This window comes from Miniopterus schreibersii (genome assembly GCF_964146895.1).
Source record: "Miniopterus schreibersii genome assembly, chromosome: 7".
In the NCBI taxonomy this organism is placed as follows: domain Eukaryota; kingdom Metazoa; phylum Chordata; class Mammalia; order Chiroptera; family Miniopteridae; genus Miniopterus; species Miniopterus schreibersii.
The window spans coordinates 68,608,203-68,633,484 of record NC_138108.1 but is presented as its reverse complement, the minus strand read 5'-3'; the positions used below and the strand labels follow the sequence as shown (position 1 = coordinate 68,633,484).

At 43.0% G+C, this 25,282-nt stretch overlaps 1 long non-coding RNA gene and 1 pseudogene across 2 annotated transcripts in view; one reads left to right on the top strand and one right to left on the bottom strand.

Moving 5' to 3' along the window:
• LOC308559711 overlaps window positions 1–25,282 on the top strand; it is a 172,650-nt gene that overhangs the window by 72,781 nt on the left and 74,587 nt on the right. The gene's annotated exons all lie outside the window — the stretch shown is intronic.
• LOC308559498 (small ribosomal subunit protein uS2 pseudogene) lies at window positions 18,903–19,718 on the bottom strand (annotated as a pseudogene). The gene has a single exon. The product of its transcript is annotated as a small ribosomal subunit protein uS2 pseudogene (transcript).

Here is a 25,282-nt window from a genome sequence, read left to right as displayed (position 1 = left end):
GTCTATCTGTACCTATCTTCCCTGTCTTCCCCTTGTAACCCAGAATGAACTGGCTGTGCTCTTATTGAGGGCCAACTCCTCTCTCCTGCATGATTGCTTCTTTCTCTTTCCCACATTCTTAATTTTCCCTCCCACTCTATTGAATAATTCTTAGTCCCCTCCTCCCCTTCTCCACCTTGCTACTGAATAATTCCCATTGCCTGCAAATAAAAACACACACACACACACACACACACACACACAAAAACCTTCCTTGATTCCATGTCCCCTCCTCAGTTTTCTGCTTCTTATTATAGGAAAATATTGAAAAGGTTTATATTTTATCCTTGACTCCATTTTCTTTCTTCCTATCCCCTCTCTTGAACCCATTTAAACCAAGCTTTACCTGCCACCCTACCAAAACAGCTCCCTTCAAAGTCACTAATGAGCTCCACGCTGTAAAATCCAATGATCAACTCTCAGTCCTACTTGATGTCAGCAAAGTTGATTACTCCCTCTTTTTGGAAACGCTTTGTTCACCTAACCATTGGGACCACTCTCTGAATCTTCTCCCACTCAATTCCGTCACTTTTGTTGGATCCTCTGAACTCTAAATGGTGGTAGGCCTCTGGGCCCAGCCCTTGGACCTCTTCCATTACATTGACTCACTCAAGAGGCTTTCATCCGGATCCATGGCTCTATGTATAGACTGATAACTCCCTAATTTATAACTCTAATCATGCGCTCTCCTCCAAACTCCAAAGCTGAAAATCCATTGCCTACTCATTGTCTCTGCTTGGATATTGGATAAGCATCTCAAATTAACATTTACAAAAACAAACTTCTGACATCTCACTGCCTTCATATTTTGGTCCAAGCTGCTATCATCTCTTGCGTAGACAATTAGAACTGCCCATGGTTTTCTCTCCTTTCATGTTTACCCCTCTACAGTGCATTCTCCATATAGCGATCAGAGTAATCCCCTTAAACATAAAGTCAGATCATGCTATTTTTTTTTCTGCTCAAACTCTCCAATGGCTTTTCATTTCTTTCAGAAAAAACTTTAAAGTCCTACCATGGTCTGTAAGGTTGTCTTAGTCTGTTTGGGCTGCTACACCAAAGTATTGTAGACTGGGTGGTTGATAAAGAACAGAAATTTATTTCTCACAGTTATGGAGGCTGGGAGTTTGAGATCAGGGTGCTAGTATGGTTGAGGGCCCTCTCCCAGATTGCAGACTTCTGACTTCTCCTCAAATGGCCAACAGGGCACTAATCCCATACTAAAGACCCCACCTCCTCCTACCATCATACTGAGGGTTAGGATTTCAACATGTGAATTTTGAGGGGACGCAGACATTCAGTCCTTAACAAATGCCCTAACTAATCTGGCCCCCTCTGACCTCTCTAATCTCATTTCCTGTTCCTGTCCACCTCACTCCACTCTAGGCACTCTGGACCTCTTGGAGACATTTAAATACTCTAAGAAACCCCCTCTTCAGGACTTTGCATTTGCTATTTCCTCTGCCAGGTGTGCCCTTCCCCTGACATCCATATGTCTTACTATCTTACTGTTTATTTCCTCTGTGTCTCTGCTCAAATGTCATTTTTTTCTCAGAGATGTCTTTCCTGACTACCACCCACTCTATACTAATTAGCCCTCCTTCCCTCTCATTGTCTAACATATATATATATATATATATATATATATATATATATATATATATATATATATAAATATATATTCATTTGACAGTTGTATAGAACAGGATCTTAGTAAAAAACAGATGATACATTCATTGGGGGTAATTTAATGAAAGAACTACTTTCAAGGATGTGGGCAGAGTCAAGAGAACCAACCAGGATGGTTAAGCATTTAGGGTTTGGCCATAGTGGGAAGCTAATTTAAGAAAAGCTTGGGTGACTCTGAAGGGACAGGAGAAGAAAACTGATACTGGAACCCAGAGAAAGCTGGAAGCTGTAACCATGGTGGAGAGGCCTTCCATCAGGAGATGTGGACTTAGGTGGAGAAGCATAGCCGTTGCCAAGTGACCACCTGGTAGAGGGAGGGCCAGGGGAATGAATACCTTCTTTCTTGTTCTGACCTCTCATCTCTTTCTGGTGCTCCACATTGGCCAAACCCAGCCAGAAGCCAGAGGTCAAGGAAGCCCAAGTGATGCAATAGTAGAGGTCAGCCTCTTGGGACACAGAGCAAGGTGGAAAAGGGTGGGGAGTGAATCTGTCCAGTAGGAAAACAGTGCCAGGCACAAAGAATGTGCTCAGTAAACATTTTTAAAGTGAATAAATGGGTGACATGTGGGCATAGTAAAGTGGGCAGCAAGGTGTGATATGTGAGGTCATTACCCTGTGACCATATGTCTGAAGGTGAAGAGTCACTGAGAGAATTAGGAAATCTGACAACCATCTTCTTGGGAAAATAGTCAAAACTGAACACAAAGTATAGCCCAGAGTAGGCACCCTCAAATTGAGCCAACCATGGCATTATATAGAACACGCAAATGTGCTGAGACTGTAAGACGATGCCAGCTGCTCCAGCAACAGCAGCTATAGCAGAGAAAATTTGCTGGTGAAAGGGGAAACTTCTTGCATTATAATCACTAGAAACTGAAAAACACAGACCCTGAAAGCCCTGTAGTCATCAGGAAGATTAGCATAAAAAGCAAGAAGCAGATAATCCCCTTCGTGGCATATACATGGTCAAGGCTTAAGGGTTTCCCTCGTTTACCTGGGCTTGATACTGTAGTATGTGGTAAACATATCTGGTGCCATACTATTTCCACACCAAAAACATCGCATCGTATTCGTGTTTTGTGATTTTTAAAAAGAGTCTGTGGAGGCCCGGCTGGGCGTGGCTCAGCGGTTGAGCGTTGACCTAGGATCCAGGCGATTGGGGTTCAATTCCCGGTCAGGGCACATGCCCAGGTTGTGGGCTTGATCAATGACTCTCTCATCATTGATGTTTCTATCTCTCTCTCTCCCTCTCCTTTCCTCTCTCTGAAATCAATAAAGATAAAAAAAAAAAAAGAGTCTGTGGAGGATTTCATTGGGGAAACAGAAGAAGGGATTTCGATTGTACACCGCAAAACAAACTAAATAAGGTCACCAGACAATTTATTTGCCCACATCGCCTGCTCTTTCACCTCTTCTACCTTTCTCACCAGGCAGCTCAGTTCAGTGCCCAACTTGTATACCTACTCAGTCTGCAAAGCCAAGCCCCTCTTTGTTTTCAGGCCAACATCTATTGCTGCCAGAGAAGGCCCCTTAGGGGTTCCACCCCCAACTCAAAGAAACAAATAAAATATTTCTCCCAAGCACCCACATACCCACATAGTCTTCTGACAAGAGAACCGTAAATGGAATGTTCTCTAACTCATTCCATATGTATCTAGAACAGTAGGTTGTTAAACAATGACCTATCTGGAGGTCATTCACCCTCTTCCTTCTCACCTCATTTATTTTATTTCTTCATAAATCTCAGGTTGAGGAAACCCCACAGGTGCTGTGAACCAGATGTCCAAGTTTGGCAGACTCACCACCCAGCACTGATGCATGTCGTGAGGCAGGATGGGCTGCTTGAGGCCGCCAGGCTGCCTGTTCCACAGATGTTGGGCGCAGCTCAGGCGCCAGCTGTGTTATACTGGAACCACACAACTGAGCAAAGGCACAGCCCTGTAAGAGCCCCCAGCTTCCCTCTAACACCAGCACGGAAGCCAAAATGCATGGTAGAGACAAGAACAGTAATAGCAGGGAAGGGAGATAGCATGTGAGTAAGAAGAATTGGGCTGAAAAGTCTTCTGGGGGCACAAGATGCAGCTTACAGGAGAGGCTGCTCTGCGGTATAAGAATGAGGTGCATTTCCCCTGTCAGAGAGACATCTGAAGACTCTGGGTTACTGAAGAGCTTCCTGTCACGCTCACGGGGCAGAGAGAAGCATTCAAGACATCTTTGAAGCTAACTTAGCACCAGCCAGTGTCCGGGCAGAGGGGAGGCCAGTCTGGCTAAAGCAGTGAGCAGAGGAATCTAGCCCAGGGCCAGATGGTGGGGAGATGGCTAGTGATGAGGGGGCTAAGGAAGGGTACTGGCTGGGAAGCGCATTGTCACCCTGACCTGCCCTTGCGCGGCCCTGACAGTGGTATTTCATCTGGCCTTAAAAAATCCAATCATGCCCCGGCCGGGCGTGGCTCAGCTGTTGAGCGTCGACCTAGGATCCAGGCGATCGGGGTTCGATTCCCGGTCAGGGCACATGCCCGGGTTGCGGGCTCTATCAATGACTCTCTCATCATTGATGTTTCTATCTCTGTCTCTCTCTCTCCTTTCCTCTCTCTGAAATCAATAAAGATATATATAAAAAAAAAAAATTCAAAAAAAGAAAATCCATTCTCAACTTTTGTGATTTTTTAAAAAAGCCTTACTGTAGAGTTCATGCTCTTATTTATGCCCTTTGATATGACTGTACTTCCTTTCATCAAATTCACCATAGTCACTTCTCCCTGCACAGTTAATATAGATGTGCTGCGTTTTCTGTGCTGAAGCGTATGAGCAGCCTGCCCTTTGGGTCCACATTGGATCAAGATAAGCCTAGAACTGAACCAGCGAGGGTGAGGTGGATGGAGAAGTGGTGGCTGGGTGTGAACTCCTGGAACCTGCAGAGGCTGGTGGGCTCTGGGTGGCTAACTTCTCAGCACTGGATCTCCAAGTTCAAGGATGGAGGGTAGAGAAGGGCTCGCCTCCACCCTCAGATTGCCTCGAGCTCCAGGAGCTGGGGTGGCCCCAGGAGCTGGCCTGTGGAGGGAAGCGGAAGAATCAGCCTGTGGATGAGTGGACCTCCCTTGCACAGACACATAGTTCAGGTCCACACGGGCCACACAGTGAAATGGCAGAGCCGCTCATGGTGTGGTGCGTACTATGCACGGGTGCATTTATGGAAACCAAATTCCTCTAAGGTGCAACACCACTTTATACTTCTAACTGCGCCGGACAACCTGAATGTCAGCCTGGGAGATACACTCTCACTGACGGAGTTGCAGCAAACTCCTTTGAATTGTTGGGAGTGTCTGAGGCAGTGAGCATGGGGCAGCTGGTGGGCACTTGGTGGACTAACTTGACCATGGGAAGCTTCCAGACTCATCCCTGTACACAACTGCTCAGCCCAGAGCAGCTGCTCCAAAGGAAAAAAATAATTAGACAGCATAAGGCTCCCTTATGGCTTAAGATTCTCTCCGCCTCCTGGTTTAACACAGCCCCCTCTGGTATGTGGTGCTTTGGGCTATAGTTCTTTGAGTTTCTGTCTCATTCAAAATGTCTTTGAAGCCAGACTCAGTGTAAGGCTGACTGGGATAATGGAGGGCAGGTTATAGCTTGATCAACATTCATGTTTACAATGGTTGCTTAAAAAGGAAAAGCTAATTGTGGCTTTCCAAATACCCAGGTGACAGGAATACTGCTACACAGAGCCTCCTTGGGCACAACAGTTTCGGGTGGTCTTCTGTCCTTTATCTTTGCTTCACCTTACCCGTTCCTTTAGGTTGCCTCCCTCCCCCCCTCCTTTTCCTCGTTCATATATTTTACATAGGGCCTGACCCTGTCACTACCCCAGGTTTGATTAACTTAGGCCAACCCTTCGTCATACCCAGTTGCTGATTTCAGATGCAGACTAGGGAGATAAAAAACTGTCGAGGGGAAAATGGATGAGTAGCAGGTAAACGGGGGAACCAGTTTGTTCAGGCACGGCCTGCCACTTGCCTGGCTTATAATTAGAGGCATAAGAAATGTATTTTTCCTCCCAGTTTTGGACCCTGTTTTTCTTTTTCACAAAAACATCTGAATCCCGTGTTTAGTGGGATCTTATGCTATTTTGCTGGCAATTCCACAATAGCCAACAAACTTAGGGACTGCCGAGGGAAGCCAGATATCTCTGCCAGAGTAAATGCATTCCTGGACCTGACATCTGGGTCTTGCAGCTGGAAGGAAGGAGGAGACAAAAAAGAAATAGCTCTGAGTGTCATCAAAGGCAGTTGATGATGCCAAGTGAGTATGGAAATTATATACAGTACAGATGCCATTTTCAACATCAGACAAATAATGCGGCTATTTAGGGAAAACAAAGATGTGCTTACAGATTGATCATCCGTGTACGTGCAATGAAAATGCTCAGAGCTTCCAGAGTGATAGGAACGGCTGAGTGCTCATTTCCAAACTACTCACATTCTTTTCTGACTGTGATTCTGAAAGGATAAGACTGAAGTAGTCAGATTTGTGCCCCCACCCTTTTATGAAAACAAGAGGAAAAAAAATGTAGTAACTTGAAACTGAGCTCTACAAACAATCTCTGCATGGATATTTAAGTTTTTAGACTTATGCCAGCTTTTCTTGTAGGCAGCATTTTCGATTGCTTTGTGTGACAGACAAGGGGATATGAAAGCAAGAAGTATGCCCTGTTATCTACAGGCCATGATCAATCACAAAGAATTAATTCATTGTGCCTATATTGGAGGGAGGAGAAGGAACAGTGAAAGAGGAAATTGGAAATGCTAATGAGCATGAAAGCACCTAGGCCCCCTTTCCTTCCTATCCTCTTCTGACTTAGATCTGTTCAAGATTGGAGGCTCCAGGATGCCCAGAGCCACTAATGTGCAGGTTGGGGTGTGCTGGGTGAACACGGGGGGAAGTGTGGGGCAAATACCAGCTCCAGGCCCAGGAACAAACATTTCAAAAAGCACTCTATTACTTTTTCAAAATTATTATTTTCAAAACACACATATCTTCAGGGGCGAGGTCTTTTCTTTGTAAGAGGGTCTTTGGCAGGGAGAAGCCTGGCAGGAGATGGATCCTCTCATTTAAAAGATGACTTGAAACTGGGAATCTTATGTTTCCATTGGAACAGCAAGTGGGTTTAAGTCACGTGGTTCTAGTTTTTAACTCCTCTTTTAAAAAGTTAATTTTTGTATTTTTAAAATATATATGTATAATTTATTAATAATAACCACCTTTTGCAGTTATTTAGCACTTTTCAATTTACAAACCGTTTTTGTGTACAATATCTCACTGCTTTAAAAACTTTAACTCAAATAACTGTCTTCAAATATGAGCTAAGTCAGATAGACTTCGACATACATAAGAAGTAGAAACAAAGAGAAATCTAGACAAATTTCAGGAAAACTTTAAAACAAATAAAGCTCATCCTTAACACCCATGATTCCATCCAATGCTCTTTCCCCAGTCACTGGGTCATCTCTACTTATCTACATTTGCAGTTACCCTTGTTTTATGAAATCTAGGCTGCAGATAAAAGATACATAATTAGTTACTGCATCTTCCGTGCCATGGGACTTTTATTTTTGTTGACGTTTGAAGGGAAATCACGACTTGGTGGTTACTATGTCACTTCAGATCTTCTGGGTATTGAGTTCTGAGCATGCTCAGTGGCATCTCTAGAATTTCTTGGTAGGAGGGCTTAGGGGTGGAAATCTGTAAGAAGGTTGCAGCTGGGAGACTTGGCTTGAAGCTATGTTTGTGTAGCAAGCATGCTGTTGTCACTTCTATTGTACTGTTATTTGTGGTGGCTTGGAGACCTGTTGAAGCTAAAACCCCTAAACCTCCCTCTTGACGGTGCCACTGATCTTGTCCTGAGACTGTGTTTCCCAAAGTTGGCACCACTGGCATTTGTGAATGGACCGTGACCATTTTTCTTTATGCAGGCCTGTCCTGTGCGGTAGGACTTTCAACATCTCCTGATGCTGCTCACTAAATGCCCGGGAATAGGGTTGGCTGTTGTGACAACCAAACTAATTCTCATGTTTTCAGCTACCCTTGTTGAGAATCACTAGGTCTATTTCACTTCTCAAGATGATACTTTTTCTTTATAGGAACATTTGGGAGAAAAATGAATAAACGTGCACAAAGCAGGCAGAGTCATGGAAAGACAGTGTTATTTGCAACAATGGCTCTGCATTTCCCCCACTTCCATACCTTCCGTGTGCACAATACATGCCCATCAGTAATGGCTCTCATTAAAAGGAAATGTTTTCCATTTATTTAGGAAAGGGGAAGGGATAGGATTCCCTTTGAAAAATCTCCTTCTTTAGATTCAGCACCCATAGGGGGGCATAACTACTGCCCACCTCTGATTGAGTGTCCCTGGTCAACAGAAAGTGCACTAGACAAGGAAGCTAATTTGTCATGAAATAACTGTTCTGTTGTGCAAGCCATTTAACCTCTTTATGCCTCAACTGCCTCATCTACAAGATGGGGATAATAATCCACAGTCTACCTACCTCATAGGGTGAGGACAAAATTATGAACATGAAAGTGCTCCGAGAAGTTAAAAGGATAATAGATAAAATGGTGCAACCACTATGAAAGACAGATGGGGGTTTCTCAAAAAATTAATACTAGAACTGCTATGTGAACCGGCAATCCCACTCCTGCGTATTTACCCCCCAAAATGGAAAGCTGGGTCTTGAAGAGATACTCGCATACTATGTCCATAGAAGTATTATTGTTCACAATAGCCAAGAGGTAGAAGTAACCCAAATGTCCACTGATGAATGAGTGGATAAACAAAATGTGGTATATCTATACAACAGAATATCATTCAGACTTAAAAGGAAGGCAGTCCCGTCACATGCTATAGTGTGGAGGAACCTTGAAGATAATATGCTAAGTGAAATAAGGCAGTCACAAAAAAAGACAAATACTATGTGATTCCACTTATATGAGGTAACTAAAGTAGTAAAATTCATGAAAATATAAAGTAGAATGGTGGTTTACCAGGAGCTGGGGGAGGGGGAAAAGGGGAGTTGTTTGGTTAGTATAGAGTTTCAGATTTGCAAGGACTGTCATAGCAAACTACCACAGACTGGGCGCTTTAATGACAGAAACTTCTTTTTCATAATTCTGGAGGACAGAAGTCCAAAATCACAGTGTTGTCAGATTTGTTTCTCTTAAGGCCTCTCTCCTTGGTTTGCAGACTGTCGCCTTCTTACTGTGTCCTCGCATGGCCTTTCATCTGTGCACACTCATCCTTGCTGCGTCCCCCTCTTCTGATAAGGACACCAGCTTAGGGCCTCACCCTTACAACCTCATTTAACCTTCATTATATCTTGAAAGGCCCTATCTCCAAATAGAGTCACATTGCGTTAGGCTTCAGCATATGAATTTTAGGGGGGCTACAATTCAGTTCCCCACTCAGCCCTATCGGAGCAGGCTTTGACTCAGGAGCGAGTGAGGGAAGAATACCATGGCAGCAGCAGTGAGCTCCTGGTTCAGAATTCAATGGGGCTGGCAGCAGTAGAGACTGAATTCCAGGTTCAAACGTTGCTACGAACTGGCACAGAATGGCAATGCAAGCTGAAATGCTGGTGCTTGGTGGTAGCAGCCACGATTATCATATCAGACTAGCTCTGCAATGAAGTGGGCATTATTTCTAGAAGTTTAACTTCAGGGGTGATTCTCCAGTCTTCTTAACAATTCTGCTTTGCCTTATGTTCATGATGTTTATGGTACATGAGTAAAGTAATGTGATTCTTCTTTATTTGGTACAAATAATTAGTCATTCAGTATGACTTCTATGGCATGAATATGTCCACAGAGTATTTTGTTCAAAATTTTTTATACCCATTCAAATAAGAGTGATTTGGAAATTTTCAAGAACAAAAATATCTTTGTAATTGAAGTTTTCTACCTATTAGGAATGGCTTGGCCAAATTGTAGAGCCTGGGTCTCCCGTACCCTTTATATAAACTCTCTTTCTACCTAATCACTTAGAGTTGACTTGCACCACTTGAAATTAAAAATCCGGATGCCTAGATTATGGCAACGGACTGGCAACCTGGTGCTTATACTCTGTCTTAAAAACCACTGTCAAACAAATATTCCTAATACACTGCTTTCATCACGTGTATCTCTGTCTACAAATCCTTAAGGAAACTTGGGTGCTATTATCTTAGCTTTTTGATGTCATTTGCAAGTGTCAGAATACAAATTCAAGCTAGCAGAAGTAAAAAATGTTATTTATTGGCCGACACGGCTATAAAGTCTAAAGGGGTAGGTAAAGCTTCGGGCATTCATGCATGGCTGTAGTCAGAGGCTCAAATCATATTCTTAGGTCTGTGTTTGTCTTCAATTCCCAACTCCCTCCAGGTGTCAGCAAAGTTAGACCCTGGCCACTTGATTTTGGAAGAAGAACGAGATGGAGACATTCTCTTTCTCTTTTGATTATACCTGCATGAGTCATGTGTTTTCCACTGGGCCAATCAGTGTCCAAAGGATTGGATTCTAATGGGCCAGCCTAGGCTGTGCACTAGCTGCTAAGGTGGGAGAGGAAGCCACGGACCCTCTAAGTCAGGGAATCCCAATTGCTCACAAGCAAAAGCGTCTCAACAAAATAATTCAGAAACACACCAGCTTTGGGGGTAGTGTATTTTCCACCCCTCTAAACCACGCTGGCTGTTTTCTCGTCCTGCCAACGGGAAGTTAGCTCTGGTGTCCTGGACACTAGTGATGACCCTGGGTTTTCCCAGGAAGATGCTGTCTGTGTCTGAGGAAAGCTTTCTCTGGAAGTAAATGCAGATTGTCCTCCTAGGCCAGAGGACTGTGTGCTGTGTTTCTGCTTTTCCATACATGTGGCTTTTGAAGCTTAATTCATTTTCCTCTAGTGCTGGCAACATCACCAACCCTTTGCTCCACTCAGCCCTGCAGGAGGCCCATGTGGTCTTTAGACAGCCTACTCCCTGCACCCAGGGACAATTGGACCCATTGTTTCATAGGGTTTCCTTTAGGCTAATCTGAGGAGTTTGAAAGAACCCATTTAAAGAAGTCTGATGAATAAGTACAAAATAAAGATCAAACTCAGGCACAATCAAAAGCTGGTTGTTAACAGACAAGATGTTCTTCAAAGCCTTTATCAGGAGCCAGGGGAGACTTATCTTGCAGCACTGTGTGGAGAAAGTAGGCGGGTCTGGGGGCATTCATTTGAAGTTCTAAACAGATGACTGCTGGCCTGGCAGCTGGGCTCAGAATTATCAGTAAGTCTCTTGGGTTAAGTGGGCAGCACTGGTAGATAGGGGCCTGGGAAAAATAACTCATGTAGTGGGTAATGTTTATTGAAAAAGTCCTCCAAACCTGCCTGTCATTGCACCCACTTCCAGGAGGGAGCCACATGATGTAAGTTAGAGAAGTTCTTTCCTGATCCTGGATCCCTGGTTTAGGAAATTGAGTCTTCCTGGTGTCATATAAGCTTTGTACCTACGTTTAAGATTATAAACAAATGCACAGAGGCATTAGGTTCCTTAAACCAGCACTAGACTGGGGCATGATGGTCCTTCTGGGTCTGGCTCTCTAATGCCTGATGTTAACAATAATGAGTAACGTTTATTGAATGTCCCCCATATACAGGCTGGCGTTGTGCCCAGATGATCTCATTTGAGCCTTACCACACTCTAGACTCTTATTATCCTCATTTTACAGATATAGAAACTGACACCCTGAGAAGTTCATGTAATTCACTTAAAGTTTCACAGCTAATGCATAAGAGAGCTGGGACCCGAACTTCTGTGGCTTGCTATGTCCAAAGCCTATGTTATTAACTGCTTATTATACTGCTGTTCTAACTAGACCCACCAAGGACTTCACCTGCCTTTTTCTTAGAAAATGGGAACTGAGTTATTCTCATTTCAAATCTCAGTCCCACATAGAGAGACTGAGTCACATAGAGGTTCAAGTGACCCACCTGGAATGATTATGGTTCACAGAATGGCAGTAAGGGAATTGACAGTAAGGGATGGACTTTTTTTTTCTTATTGTAAAAGACAAGCTATTATTCAAACACCGACAGATTTAAGGACATGGAGGTGGTGATGGCAGAGATGCTACCCAGGACCTAGAGTTACTCAGGTACACATTTGAGTGAATGTGTGTAACAATTGCTATTAAACATACATATGTGTTTTAATATCATCACTTAAAGGAACGACTACAAATTGTGTTGACCCAAACAGTAGCCATTAGTTCCATGTAGCTATTTAAATTTATATTAGTTAAATTAATTAAAATTTAAACTTTAGTTCCTCAGTTCCATCAGCCACTTTTCTTTCTTTTTTTTTTTTTTTAATCCTATAAGGCGTTTATTGAGAAGGCTGGCCGGCCAAGGAGACAGGGAGCATTCAATCATCCGAAACCTGTCTTCAGGAGTGGCCTGAGGGACAGGGTTATATGGGGAAATGGGGTAAACCGAGGCTGGGAACGGAATGCAGCTACATGCAGTCCTGGAAGTCTGCTGATGTCATCCTTTCGTTCTTGGTCACCTAGTGATGTTGAGATAAGACCATGTCTTGACTCCTGGTCCGGCCACCCTGACGGTGCCTGTTCACGGACACATGGCCCACAGCTGCGTCACCTCCTTAATCGCTTCGTCGGGATCAAGGGGAGCACACGGGCGCAGAGGCCTAGGAGAAAGAAACTTAACACATGAGTATATGTGTCCTATAATTTATAAGCGATATAATTATATTTCAGATTAACTCAGGTGCTCCATCTTTGGACATTATAAGTGCCCCTATCACTTCCCCCTCTGATTAGGTAAATTAGTTGATACCTATCAAACATATACTATACTAAATCATATTCTTAAATCCATCACATTGCTGTAGTGCTAAAATCTTTGCTTCTGCCGCACGGCGCCTGTCCACCTTGGGGTGGACAAACTGGCAGAGGCTGGAGAAGAGAGGCACACATTGTAGACAACAACACAAAATTAGACAAATGAATATGAAAAGTAAAAAGACCAGGACTGCTTCCTTTATCCCAGTCCAGCTGGGTAACCAAGAAGTCAGGGCAGCGAACTCCTCGGTAAAGAAGCCTTCCCTTTGTGTGACATGGGAAAGAGTATCTTTGACTTTCTGTAACTTATGCTCTATGAGTTCACAGTTATCAGTTAGATTGAAACAGCACATACCCTTAAAATCTTCACACTCCTGAATGTGTCTGAGTAATAGATAATCAATGGTAGCTTGATTTTCTAGGATGGCTTCTCCTACTTGCCCTAGCTCCTGACCCATAGCTGCTATAGCGTGGCAGGTGGAATTCAGAGCTTTTACCATAGCATAAGCCAAGTTAGTTACTTCAGCATTCAATCATCCTACCATCACTGGAGTGACAAATATAGCCATAGAGATATATTCAGCCTGGCTAAACAGATGAACTTCACCGTCACAGTTTTCATCTAGTATGAGTCATGGTGCACTTGTTGAGGATGAGGCTTCTGTGGCAATATTACAGTCAAGAGTCCAATTGTGCAAGGGCCCCCGGCACTATTCATAGGTACAGAAGAATATGCTCTTAAACCACAGAGTAAGAGTAAGAACCAACCAGGGGGAATGTGAACATGCCCATTTCCATAAGATATAGAGGAATTTTCTTTTGAACAGTTCAATTGCTGCTGATTTTTCAAAGATGAACAGTTAGTTTCCTGGACATCCTGTAAAGTATACACACTGTCCTGTGGAAGCTACTCCTGCTACTTTACTAGAAAACATAGGACAATCCCTTTCAACAACAGGGCAATTTGTAGCATCTGGTCTCAATGCAGATGAGTCTCCTGACATAGTTTTGGCTCTAAACCTTTCCTGAGGCCTAGATGTTATCTCTACAGAGGAAAGGTCAGGGGGTCCAAACAGCAAGAACAGTGATATGCTAATACAGGCCATCCTGGTGGGGAGGTCCCATCCTACCTACAATTGTCCCTTACTAGGCACCTGGGGCTTTCCACCCTGATGACCTTCTGTACCTGGCCCCTTGTCTTTGCTCTGCTTATGTCTGTCTAACTGCCTACCACATCCCCCTCAAAGGTCTTGGCTCTGAATTATTCCAGAGAGAAGGGGCAAAGGGTCTCTTCTTATAGCTATTTCCTGCCAAAAGGGGGTGGCATTTTCCTTCAGAGACAAGAGGTCCTTGCTCTCTTTCAGAGGGACAGTGAGGCTGGGGCATGAAAGGAGGTGGCGGTGCTATCTAGAGGTGGTTTTCCCTAAGTACCAGTACAGCTTGTAACCTGGTGGAGACAAACTGTATTATGAATTTTAGTATTATTGGGATAAAGCTAGAACAATAAGAATTATCACAAATGGTCTGGTGGAAGGAAAAATGAAAGAAGAAAACATTTCAGTTCTAATATTTTCCTATTGAAGCAAGTTTCCCCCCTAAAATCACCCTCATTTTATTAAAGAGTCAAATTAAGACCAATCTCTTTACTGTATTATTCAGTTTCAATTTGGCCTGATTGTTTGTATGAGCCTAATAAGAATAGCACTTGACCATATAGACTTTTAAAAATCTGCTTTGCTAGAATCTCATGATTGAGCTTTAATTAGCCTCCAGGGCAAAGAAGCTGAGCTACCTAGTTGCCATCAGGTTTTCCCTGCAATACCTATATCCTTGGGTGAATTCCTCAAGGTCTTGAGGTGCCCAAAATGTTTTGAGGTTCTTTCCTTGCAATCTCCCAGGATAGCAACCTTCGTCCCTTACCTGGAAAGACTGCCATGAACCATATGACCAAGCAAGGTACCAGGCTATTTCTCCAAGGTGCTTTTATTGGCTTCAAAGTGAGCCTTTGTTTTCTTGAGGCTTTCTGGTGATATCCGGAGTCCAGGTATGTCTCTCTCAGATATGACATTATGGTCCAAATCTTGGTTAATAAAACCACAATTGAAAACTGGTCTTATTGAATTCAGGCAAAGAAACTTAGTGCCATAATTCATTTATTAAGAATTGCCAAATTCTGGAGATCATATAGGGAGAAAAATATAATTTACCCATGTGCTTTAAGAAAAGAAACAAGTTTTCTTATGTCTGAAAAACAGGCCAGATTAGAAATCAAAAATATGTTTAACAAAAGTTACAAAAACTATAATTATTTTCAGTTCATTCAGTCCTATAATCAATTTTTAAAAATTAATTAATTAATTAAAAATTTAAAAATTTATCTTTATTATTGAAAGTATTACAGATATCTCCCCTTTTCCCCCCATTGATCCCCTCCACCCTGCATTCCCCCCTCCCCCGCCTTCACCACATTATTGTCTATGTCCATGGGTTATGCATATATGCATATATGTTCTTTGATTAATCCCTCCCCACCTACTGCCCCACCCCCGCCTTCCCACTGAAATTCATCAGTCTTGTTCCATGCTTCTATGTCTCTGGATCTGTTTTGTTCCGCAGTCTATTTTGTTTATTAGATTCCACATATGAGTGAGATCATGTAAAACTGAACCAGGAAAAATCAGAAAACTGGAATAGGCTAATAACAACTGATGAAATTGAAGCAGTAATAAAAATACTCCCAGCAAACAAAAGCCCTGGTCCAGATGGCTTCGCAAGGGGAGCTTTCTAATCCTTTAAGTTGTAAGGTTACATAGTTTACTAAAAATTTTTCTTGCTTTTTGAGGTAGGCCTGCAGTGCTATGAAATTCCCTCTCAGGACTGCTTTTGCTGTGTCCCATAGATTTGGGGTTGTTGTGTGCTCATTTTCATTTGTTTCCAGGAAGTTTTTGATTTATTTCTGGATCTTCATTGTTTAATAGCATGCTATTTAGCCTCCATGTGTTTGAATGTTTTTGAGTGTTTTTACTGTAGTTGATTTCTAATTTCATGCCCCTGTGATCCGAGATGCTTGACATGATTTCAATCTTCTTGAACTGTAGAGATTTGTTTTGTGTCCTAACATGTGGTCTATCTTTGAGAATGAGCCATGTGCACTTGAGAGGAATGTATATTCTGCAGCTTTGGGGTGAAATGTTCTGTAAATGTCAATTAAATCCATCTGATCTAGTGTGTCATTTAGAGTCACTGTTTCTGTGTTGACTTTTTGTCTGGAAGACCTATCCAGTGAAGTCAGTGGGGTGTTCAAGTCCATAACTATGACTGTATTGCTGTTGATCTCTCCTTTAAAGTCCTTAAGGTTATTATTGATAGGTCCTTCTTTATTGCCATTTTAATTCTTTATGCCTATGTTTCTCTCTCTTTTTCTTCTTATTATTACAGCAGTCCCTTTAACATATCCTGCAATGCTGGTTTGCTGTTGATAAGCTCCTGTTAAGTAAAGACAACAGGAAGTAGGTGTACCTTTGTGCCTTCCACTTGTGTTCTAAGAAGGTTCTGTCTGGACGGCACCTGGGCATTGACTCGTTTGTCAGCAGCAGTTAGCTCTGAATGGCCTCACCAGCCTTCCAGGGTGACCCATAGCTGACCCACCGGTGGAATGCATGAATAAGATCATGTAGAGGTGCCTCCCCTCCCCCATGGTTATGGTAACCACACATAGGTTCCTCCATTGCTATAGAAAACTCCATAAATCAAGCACTTATAAGAAATCCTGTAAGAATAGCTTCCCAAGGGGCTCTGATCAGAACTCTGACAGGGACGCTCACCGGACACCCCTGAAGCCAAGGCACTGCCTCAGTTCCTCTGTGTCTTGGAAACACTCTTTGGGTGGTGAGGAATTTCTTTACTCTTTGTCTTGCTTTGCTTTACTCTGTCTTTTTTACCTAATGCTCCAATAAATAGTGTTTTGTTGCCTCAACTCTGTCTCAAGTGTGTGTGGTGAATGCTTATTCGACCTCCAAATTCTGTGGCCACTTAGGACGTAGCCCCTTGTTGCTACAACTCCTTTAACCTTTTTTTTGTCTGGGAAGCTCTTTATTTCACTATCTATTTTAAATGATAGCCTCTTTGGATAGACTATTCTTGGTTTCAGGTCCTTGTTTTGCATTACCTTGAATATTTCATGCCATTCCCTTCTGGCCTATAGAGTTTCTGATGAGAAGTCAGCTGACAGCCTTATGGAAGTGCCTTGGTAGGTAACAGCTTGCTTTTCTCTTGCTGCCTTTAAGATTCTCTCTTTGTCTAGAATTTTTGGCATTTTAATTATGATGTGTCTGGGTGCCGGCCTTTTTGGATTCTTCTTCCTTAGGACTCTCTGTGCCTCCTGATTTTGTGTGACTTTTTCCTTGACCAGGTTAGGGAAGTTTTCTGCCATTGTTTCTTCAAACAGGTTTTCGAACCCTTGCTTACTTTCACTTTCAACCTCTTCTGGCACTCCTAGGATGGGAATATTGTTAAGTTTCATGTTGTCGCACAGCTTCCTTAGACTGTCCTCCTGTTTTTAAGTTGTTTTTTCTTTTTGGATCTCTGATTGAGTGATTTTTTTTCTATCCTGTCTTCTAATTTGCTGACCCAATCCTCAGCTTCTCTTAACCTGCTGTTTATTCCTTCCAATGTTTTCTTTATTTCTACTGTCATTCTTAATTTTCTTCATAGTTTCTATATCGTTTTTCATGCTGTTGAGCATCTTTACAATCAGTATTCCGAACTCTATATCTAATAGATTGCTTATCTGTATTTCATTTAGCTCTTTTTCTGGACACTTCTCTTGTTCTTTCATTTGGGGCTTGTTTTTTGTCTCCCCATTTTGGCTGCCTACTTCGGTTTGTTTCTATGGATTAGGTAGGCCTGCTAGGACTCTCAGTCCTTTTGGAAGGTCTTTGGTGCAGGCCTATGTCAGACGCTATTTGTGACTGGCCCTGAATATCCTGTTTGGAGCTATCAGCAACCAATGGCTTGAAGTTCCCTCTGTTGGGGCTGGGTGGTTTTGGACAGGATCAAGATACACACCAAAGACTGCTTTTCCAAGGCCTGGGTCCAGAAGCAGATCAGGCAAAGACTCAAATCACTTTGAAGTCTGCCTCTGCATGTAGGCTGATTGATCTTAGTCTCTTAATGAGCTTCAGGCTGTAGAAACTCCATGGGGTAGGGCAAGAGGTTTTCCAACAGGGTAGGGCAATTGCTTCCCCCTCAGGCAAAAGCTCCTTGGAAGGTAAATGTCTGCCTGTGAAAGATGTCCTCTGCAGTATGGGGAAATGACTTGGCACAAGAATCCAGAGGGGTGCCCTCTGAGCTCTATTTCCACAGCCTACAACCCTAGATTCTCCTCACACAGCTCCAATCCACTCTGTACTCCCTCTGCTGGAGCCCAACGTGAGTGGCTACACACAAAACTTTGTGTGTTGGCTCTTTCAGAGGGTGCCTGCATTTCCAGCCATCTCTCCATAGCAGACAGAAAGCCCTCTGCTTTTCACAGCAGATGTTATGTGTGCACCTTTCTCAGTTCTGGTGCTCTTGGCTGGGAAGCCCAGCCTGGGGTTTAGGCCCCAGAGTCTTCAGTGGGAACTCCCCACTGTTGAGATATTCCTCCAGAACTTCAGCTGCTGCCTGTGGGAGCCCAGCCAGCTCTCTTGTGCCTCCACATTTCCTACCAGTCTCTATGCAGTCTCCACTTTTCGTGCTTGGTTATGAGGGTGCTCTTCAGCTTGCCTCCAGTAGCAGTTGACTATTCATGAATTTTTTTCTATATTTTAGTTGTAATTCCAGTTTGGTCCTGGGAGAGTGTCAGTGTAACTTCCACTCAGTCTGCCACCATCTTTAATCCTCTCCATTAGCTACTTTTCAAGTGCCTTATAGCAGATAGAGCACTTCCCCATCATTGTAGATACATTCCATTGGCCAGTGCTGCTCCCAAACCTCCCTTGACTCACGCTCCATTTGTCTGCTGTTCTTCCCTGTATAAATCCTTGAAAGAGTTGGCTCTACTTGTAGCTCCACTTCCCCACCTTCCTTTTTCTCCTTAGTCTGCTCTAGGCTTTTCATATCGACTACTTCCCTGAACCCTCTTTGTCAAAACCAGTGGCCAATGTCCTCATCTTGTCCATCCTCTCAGTGGCATTGGATGCTATTAGTCTCATTCTTCTTCTTTATTATTTATTTATTTATTTATTTATTTATTTATTTATTTAAGAAACTGTTCATTTTCCATCAATCTTATTTCCAATTTGTTTAAGAGTTTATAGAAGAACAGTTTAAGAGCAGTCAGTGGTTGTTCCTACCCATTCAGTGGCCTGAGTAATGGGGGCTGCAGACCAGTCTTCAGTGGTGGGTTGAGCACTCCAGTCTTCAAGTAAGAAACTGCTGAATGGGCACAGGGCACCTGCACCTTCAGATCCACCTGCAACCTCAGGCTGGGCAGCAGTGAACTCAGGAGCTGGAGTAGTCCATTCACCGTGAAATTCATCCTTGGCCACAGCCTTTTCAATAGTGGCCCGCTCTTCTTTTTCAATCTTTTCAAGTTCTCTGTAGAAGTAGTGATCAGGCAGGACCTCCCATGGGTCCTCACAGAAGATGGTACCACGCGTGCACAGTACTTCCCTGGCCAGCCTCCACCACATCAGACCCAGAGAGTAAGCCCCCTTTTTGCAAAGGATTGCAGTGTCCACAGAGATAGGCCGCTTATCAGCCCTGGGATTAGTAACCACCAGAAGTCTCAGCTCCTGGAAGGCTACCTGGATCTGGTTGGTGAAGGTTCCAGGAGTGAAGCAACAGCAATAGGAGTGGCTCCTGTGGCAGCAGCCAACTTCAGCACAACTCTGGCCCGTATTCCTGGAGGATATGACACAGACATTAGTGGGGTTTTCAATGGCAGCAATGGCACGAGATGCCAGCAGAAGATTCTCCCAGGTTCTTTTCAGATTTATGTTGTAGATGCCATCACTTTTCCTTTTGTAGATATACTGTTCCATCTGAAAGTAAAGGTTGGTGTCACCTAGGTAGGTTCCTGCTGCAAGGAATTTGAGGACACCCTCCTCCTTCATTTGCAGCACATCAAGGGCTCTGGACATTGTGAAAAGTTTCCCTTTAAGTTACATGGAAACCAAGAACAATGCCGTATGGGCCCCTCTCTAGGTAAGGCAGAAAGAACACTCTTCCTCTTTAAACACTTTCTCCTCTGAGCTTCTGGAAAACCCCCTGTCTTGGTTCTGTTCCTACATAAATGGGGCATGTGGCATTCTCCTTTACTCCCTGTTCCTCCTCAACAGGAACTTCTCATTGCAGAGCCCCTGGGGCTCAGTCTTCAGATCCCCTGTCTTAGGTATCTGCATTCTTTCCATAGGTGATCTCAACAGCCAGAAAGCAGAAATCACAGCACAGTGTTCCTGGGTTTAAAGCCTTCCAATGGCTTTCCATTATAACCTGAGTAAAATCCAAGGTCCCCACTGTGACCTTCAAGGCCCCACATGAGAGAGCCTCTGCCTACCTCTCCCCTGTTTTATCCGTGCTGGTTTTCTCTCTGTCCCTTGGCCAGGCTGTTTGCTCCTGGCTCAGAGCTGTTGGATTCAACTGCTTTCTTTCATGTCTTTCAATGGTTGTTCCTTGTCATCATTTGGATATCTGGGTCGTAACTCAAGTATCATCTCAGAAAAGTCATCCTTGACCACTCTAGATTCAGCATCTCTCCCTATCACATGCTAATATAACTTGTCCTGTTTTATTTTGTTTATGTCATTTATTAGTCACTGAACTTTCCTAATTTATGTTTTACAGCCTGTTTTCTGACATCAGCATATAAACTCCTTGGGGGGCAGGGTCTCTCTTTGTCTTGTTCACCACTCAGTACCTACCACAATGATAGGCACATAGTAGGTGCTTAGTTAAGGTTTCTTGACTTAAAATGTTTGCTGACTAACAATCTGGCCGCGAGTCAGAGTGGGGATATTAAGACTGTAGCAGACTCCCTGAGAGTCAGTCAGAGACAGAGAAAGATCCAATTACGTTAGTTGGGTGTACAGCTAGGAATGGAGAGCTTTGTTGAATGAGTCTGGCCTTGGCCAGCTGGGCATGGCCAGTGTTTTAAACTGATTTCCTTTATATTTTGTGACTCTACCAGTACCTTAAGAATGTCAATTTTCCTTAATCTTTTTGTTGATTTCCTCTCAAACATGTTAACCCTACATCGGTATGACTGGACAAACCATCCATAGACCTTGGTTTCCCTACTCATAAAGTAATTTGGTTTTGGGTAGAGAATTCCTAATCTTTCTTTCAGCATTTTTCTAATTGTCTGGTGTCACTTTAAAGATCCTCAGGCTATGCTCTTTCTGAAAATGAATTAATTTAACAATAATTTATAAAGTACTTTAAAAAAGTAATTTTACTTCTAGAACTTTATCCTAAAGAAGTAGTCATAAATTCAAAGAGATTCATTCCCAACGGTGTTCATCTTTAGAATCATAAATAATAATTAAAAAGTCAGAAACAACTTAAATAATAGTAAGAAAGGTTAAATAAATTCAGATACTTATGTGTTTGAATATTATATTAGAATATATTTGAATATGGATATAAAAATGCCAAGAACCTTTGGAAATGAATATTTCCTAAAAATATGATAATGAGGAAAAATTTTTACAATTCACTGTTAAATATTTTATAATCTCAATCTATAAAACACATGTGTTCATGGGAAGAAAACTGGAGGAAATAAAAATATAACACATAATTATCTCTGGGTCATGAGATTGGTCTACTTTTTATATTTGTCATTATTTTTGAAGTCAATGAAGAGGTAGATTTTGCAGCCAGTGAATTGCACTTTTAGTGAGAAATGGATTCTAGTGCTATGAGTTTGGAGTCAGAAGTCTCAGGTTTAGTGCAGTTTAGCTGAACAAATATTTAATGAATGCTTTTTATGAGTCAGGTGCTGTGCTGTGAGCTGGGAATAAAACCAGGTTGGGTAAGGCAGAGTCTGGCTAAGAGACAGATGCAACTGAAAACCTGTCATGGAGGTAATCGCAAGGCACTGTGGGATTGCAGGGAAGAAGGAGAGGGCATTTGGGAGGGAAAGATGAATGGAACAGAGCTTCAGAAACCGGGTCCTGAAGGTACTGGGTCCCAGTTCTTGTCCCACTTACTTGCTTGACCTTGGACCAATCATTTAACCTTTCAGCCTCTCAGTTCCCCATCTGTAAAATGAAACTGATACTACCAGCTCTCCCTACTAAACCAGGCTGTGAATTTTGCAGATCATATCAAGCGGATCATATCAAGACACTGTAGAAGTACTTTTGGCACCTGACAAGTGCTATAGTGGACTTACAGACTTAACCTAAAGACAGCAGGAAGTGGAAGCCTTGACTTAATGATTAATAGAGCAGCAAGGCCTGGGACCACTTGGATGACAATTCTCTTGTGTATTGGGTGAGGTTGTCACTTCTCCCTTATTCTGACCCTAGCAGCTATTTTGTAGTGTGCTATTGCTCAAAGGAAGTGCAAAAAAGCTGATATGGGGATAAAATGGGTCTCTGCAGGAGATTCTCAGCTTCCACATTGTCGTGTTCCCTCCGTCCTTTCTCTGACTTGGCTCTGGGGGCGACCTTTGGAAATCATGTTTTTGACTCAGAGGAAATGGTGCTGCAATTGAGGACCCAAATCCCTATTATTTTGAAACTAACAAGCCCGTACTGTCTGGAATTAGACCGGGGTACTTGTGGGGCTGGTAGCCCTGGTGTTCCATTTGCAACTGTTTAAGCTGGATTCTTCTGTGTCAGTGGCGTCTCCCATTGGCCTCAGTCCCTGGGTCACCACACATTTCAGAACAAAAGGGAAAAGCTGAAGCTCCTCCTTGCAGGGCCAGATCTCAGATCTGACTCAGGACAGCAAAACCACTAGAAATGGGGTTTGGTATTTCCGTAAAACAGCTTGTCTGCTTCTTCTGCTCCTCTTCTGGGCTAGTGCTGGCCCTTTTCTTGCACAGGGCAGTTGTTTCATTCTTTCTGTTTCTTTTTCTCTCTGATCTTTGTCTTTTTTTTTTATCTCCTCTTTTCTCTTCCCTCCCTTTCATTTTTGACAAATATTTACCAAGAATCTATTATGCCTCTGGCACTGTGTTAGGCACAGTGGATAAAACAAATTGAAAATGCCACCAAGAGTTGGAGATAAATGCTATGGAACTTTTGGAGATCTATGGCCACCAGGCAACATCACCAGGTAGGACTAGATCTCTCAGGTATGGCTTCATGGAGAAGGATCTTCTCAGCTGAGTTTTATAGTAAAGCTAGAACCTGCATATGTGGAGAGAAGGTGGAGGAAATAGGCCAAATAAGTGCATGGCAGTGGGACCGTAGAATGTGTCCCCAGCGCAGTAGAAGGTGAGGTGCCAGAGCAGACAGACGCTGGCCTGCTTTTGTTTCTCTTGTCTCTCACAGGGGATGAATGAAACCTCACTCAGCCATGAGATTTCTATTTCTTAGCATAAAACCCTTCCCTCCTCTGGTTCTGAAGGACTAACTCTGTACAGTTGGGATCTTCCAAAACTTAACACCCTGGCTAAAGAATGTTGGCATAAGATAAGAAGATGACAACAGCAATTAATACATACAGTTCAAAAAAGGTCTTTCCTTTTAGTTACAGAAAACATTAACATAATTAGCAATATCCATGTGTGTGTGATTTTTAAGGAAGGCTGCTTTCTCTATGGGATACTAAATAAAACCATTTTATAACTGCAGCCCAATCCTTAAGAAGCTTCATTGCACCCTCTACAAGCCACCAAGTGCCTTGAGGACAGGAACTGGGTCTTATTTATTCTTCTAATCCTAATATGGTGCTTCATAAAAGTTTGTTGACTGATAGTACTAACGTGAATAGCCTCATAAGGGCATGTATTCTGAAAAACCTGGGAATAAGAATAAAGTGGAAGCGGCCCCATTTTCCAGGAAGATAAATTGAGACAGAGTGCATGAAAAGCTGTGCTTAGCCTTTCTGCCAGTATTTGACAAATTTCTCTTCCGAATTTTGGCCTCGTGGCAAGCTCTGCATGGCCTTGGCAGAGCAGGGCCTGTCCTGTCTACCACATGGCTGCTCCCCTGCAGTGCCAAAGGATGAGGCCATTTGGAGACAATCACCTTCTGTCTCTGAGCTTTGACATCTGGAAGGTGGATGACCAACAGGCCTTGGCTGGGCCTCCTGGCCCTTTAGCTTGCCGCATGTTGGTTGGAAGCCATTTTTTAGGAGAAAGCCATGGTGGTGAAGGTAACCTTCTGGGCAAATAATTCCAGTCCAGGGGCACCAGATGCAATAGGGAGTATGAGGCAATGAACAAATGAGCAAATGATTTCGTCTTAAAAGAAAATAAGATTTTGTCAGGGTTGTGGTTGTCCTTTGCTCAATAGGATTGGCACTCACTCTGTAGAGAAGCAGCCGAGTATGACTTGGTTAGAATCCAATTTTAGTAATTAGTTCTATTCACAATAAGGCGTGTTAATAGGTCCCATGTTGAGCAGGCAGAATCCCCTGTCTCAGGTGCCAAGTACCAATTAATGAAATCAACATTCAGGTCCCACAGGTAAACAGCCATTGTGTATCCATTCTCTTGGAGCTGTAGGCCAGCATTTCCCCCAGTAGCACAGATCCTAGATATATATAGACTGTAAGCTCCAGGAAGACAGGGGCCATGCCTGTTTTATTCATCACTATATTCTCAGTTGCCTAGGTCACCCCTAGCATTATATTAGATTGCAAAAGCACAGTAATTCCTCCCCTCCCTTTATCCTTGCTCTTTGTAATGAGTTTGCAGTTCCTGGCTTTGGGACTTGCTTTGCCATACAATGTGGCAGAAGCTACACAGTGTCAGTTGTGGGGCAGGACTTTAAGAGGCCTTGCACACTTCTGTGCTCCTCCTTGGACCCTGCAGAGCCTCCATGTGAATGAGCTCAGGTTGGTCTGCTGGAGACACAGGCCTTGTCAGTCTTGTCACCCTAACTGGCAACCAGCCAACCCCCAGAAGTATAGCTGCCGAGATGACCAGTGATACTGCATGAGTGAATCTAGCTGAGACCAGAAGAATTGTCCAGCCAGGCCCAACCCAAAGATTACCTAAAGGAGTATGAACTAGAGAAGTGTTGATTGTTTTAAGCCACTAAGTTTGGAGTGGTCATGCTGAAAAAATTAACTGATTAAGTACCCAATGTATATATGCGGAGAGATGGATGGATGATTAAGTAGATGTCACCCAATCTTAAATAACTTGCCCAGTCACTCTCTTTTGTATTATTGTTTTACTTTCTTCTTAACACTTACCACAAGCAGAAGTGATTTGTTCACTTGTTTGTTTGTTTATTTTCTATCTCCCTTTCCGATATGTAAGCTCCATGAGGATAGGAGGGGATCTTGCCAATCTTACCTTTAAATTCCTACAGCCTAGAACAGTTGAGGGCACACACTAGGCTCTCAATAAATATTGATTGAATGAAAGACTGAATGAATTTCATTAATATTACTTATAGTGAGGCTAGATGAGCAAAAAGCTCAAAAAGTGTATATTTGACATATTGGCTAAGGTGTCCTTTGCTCTTTGTGTTTTCCTTCTAGGGAAGGAAAAAAGTTTTCCTGTCCAGGTATGAAAATT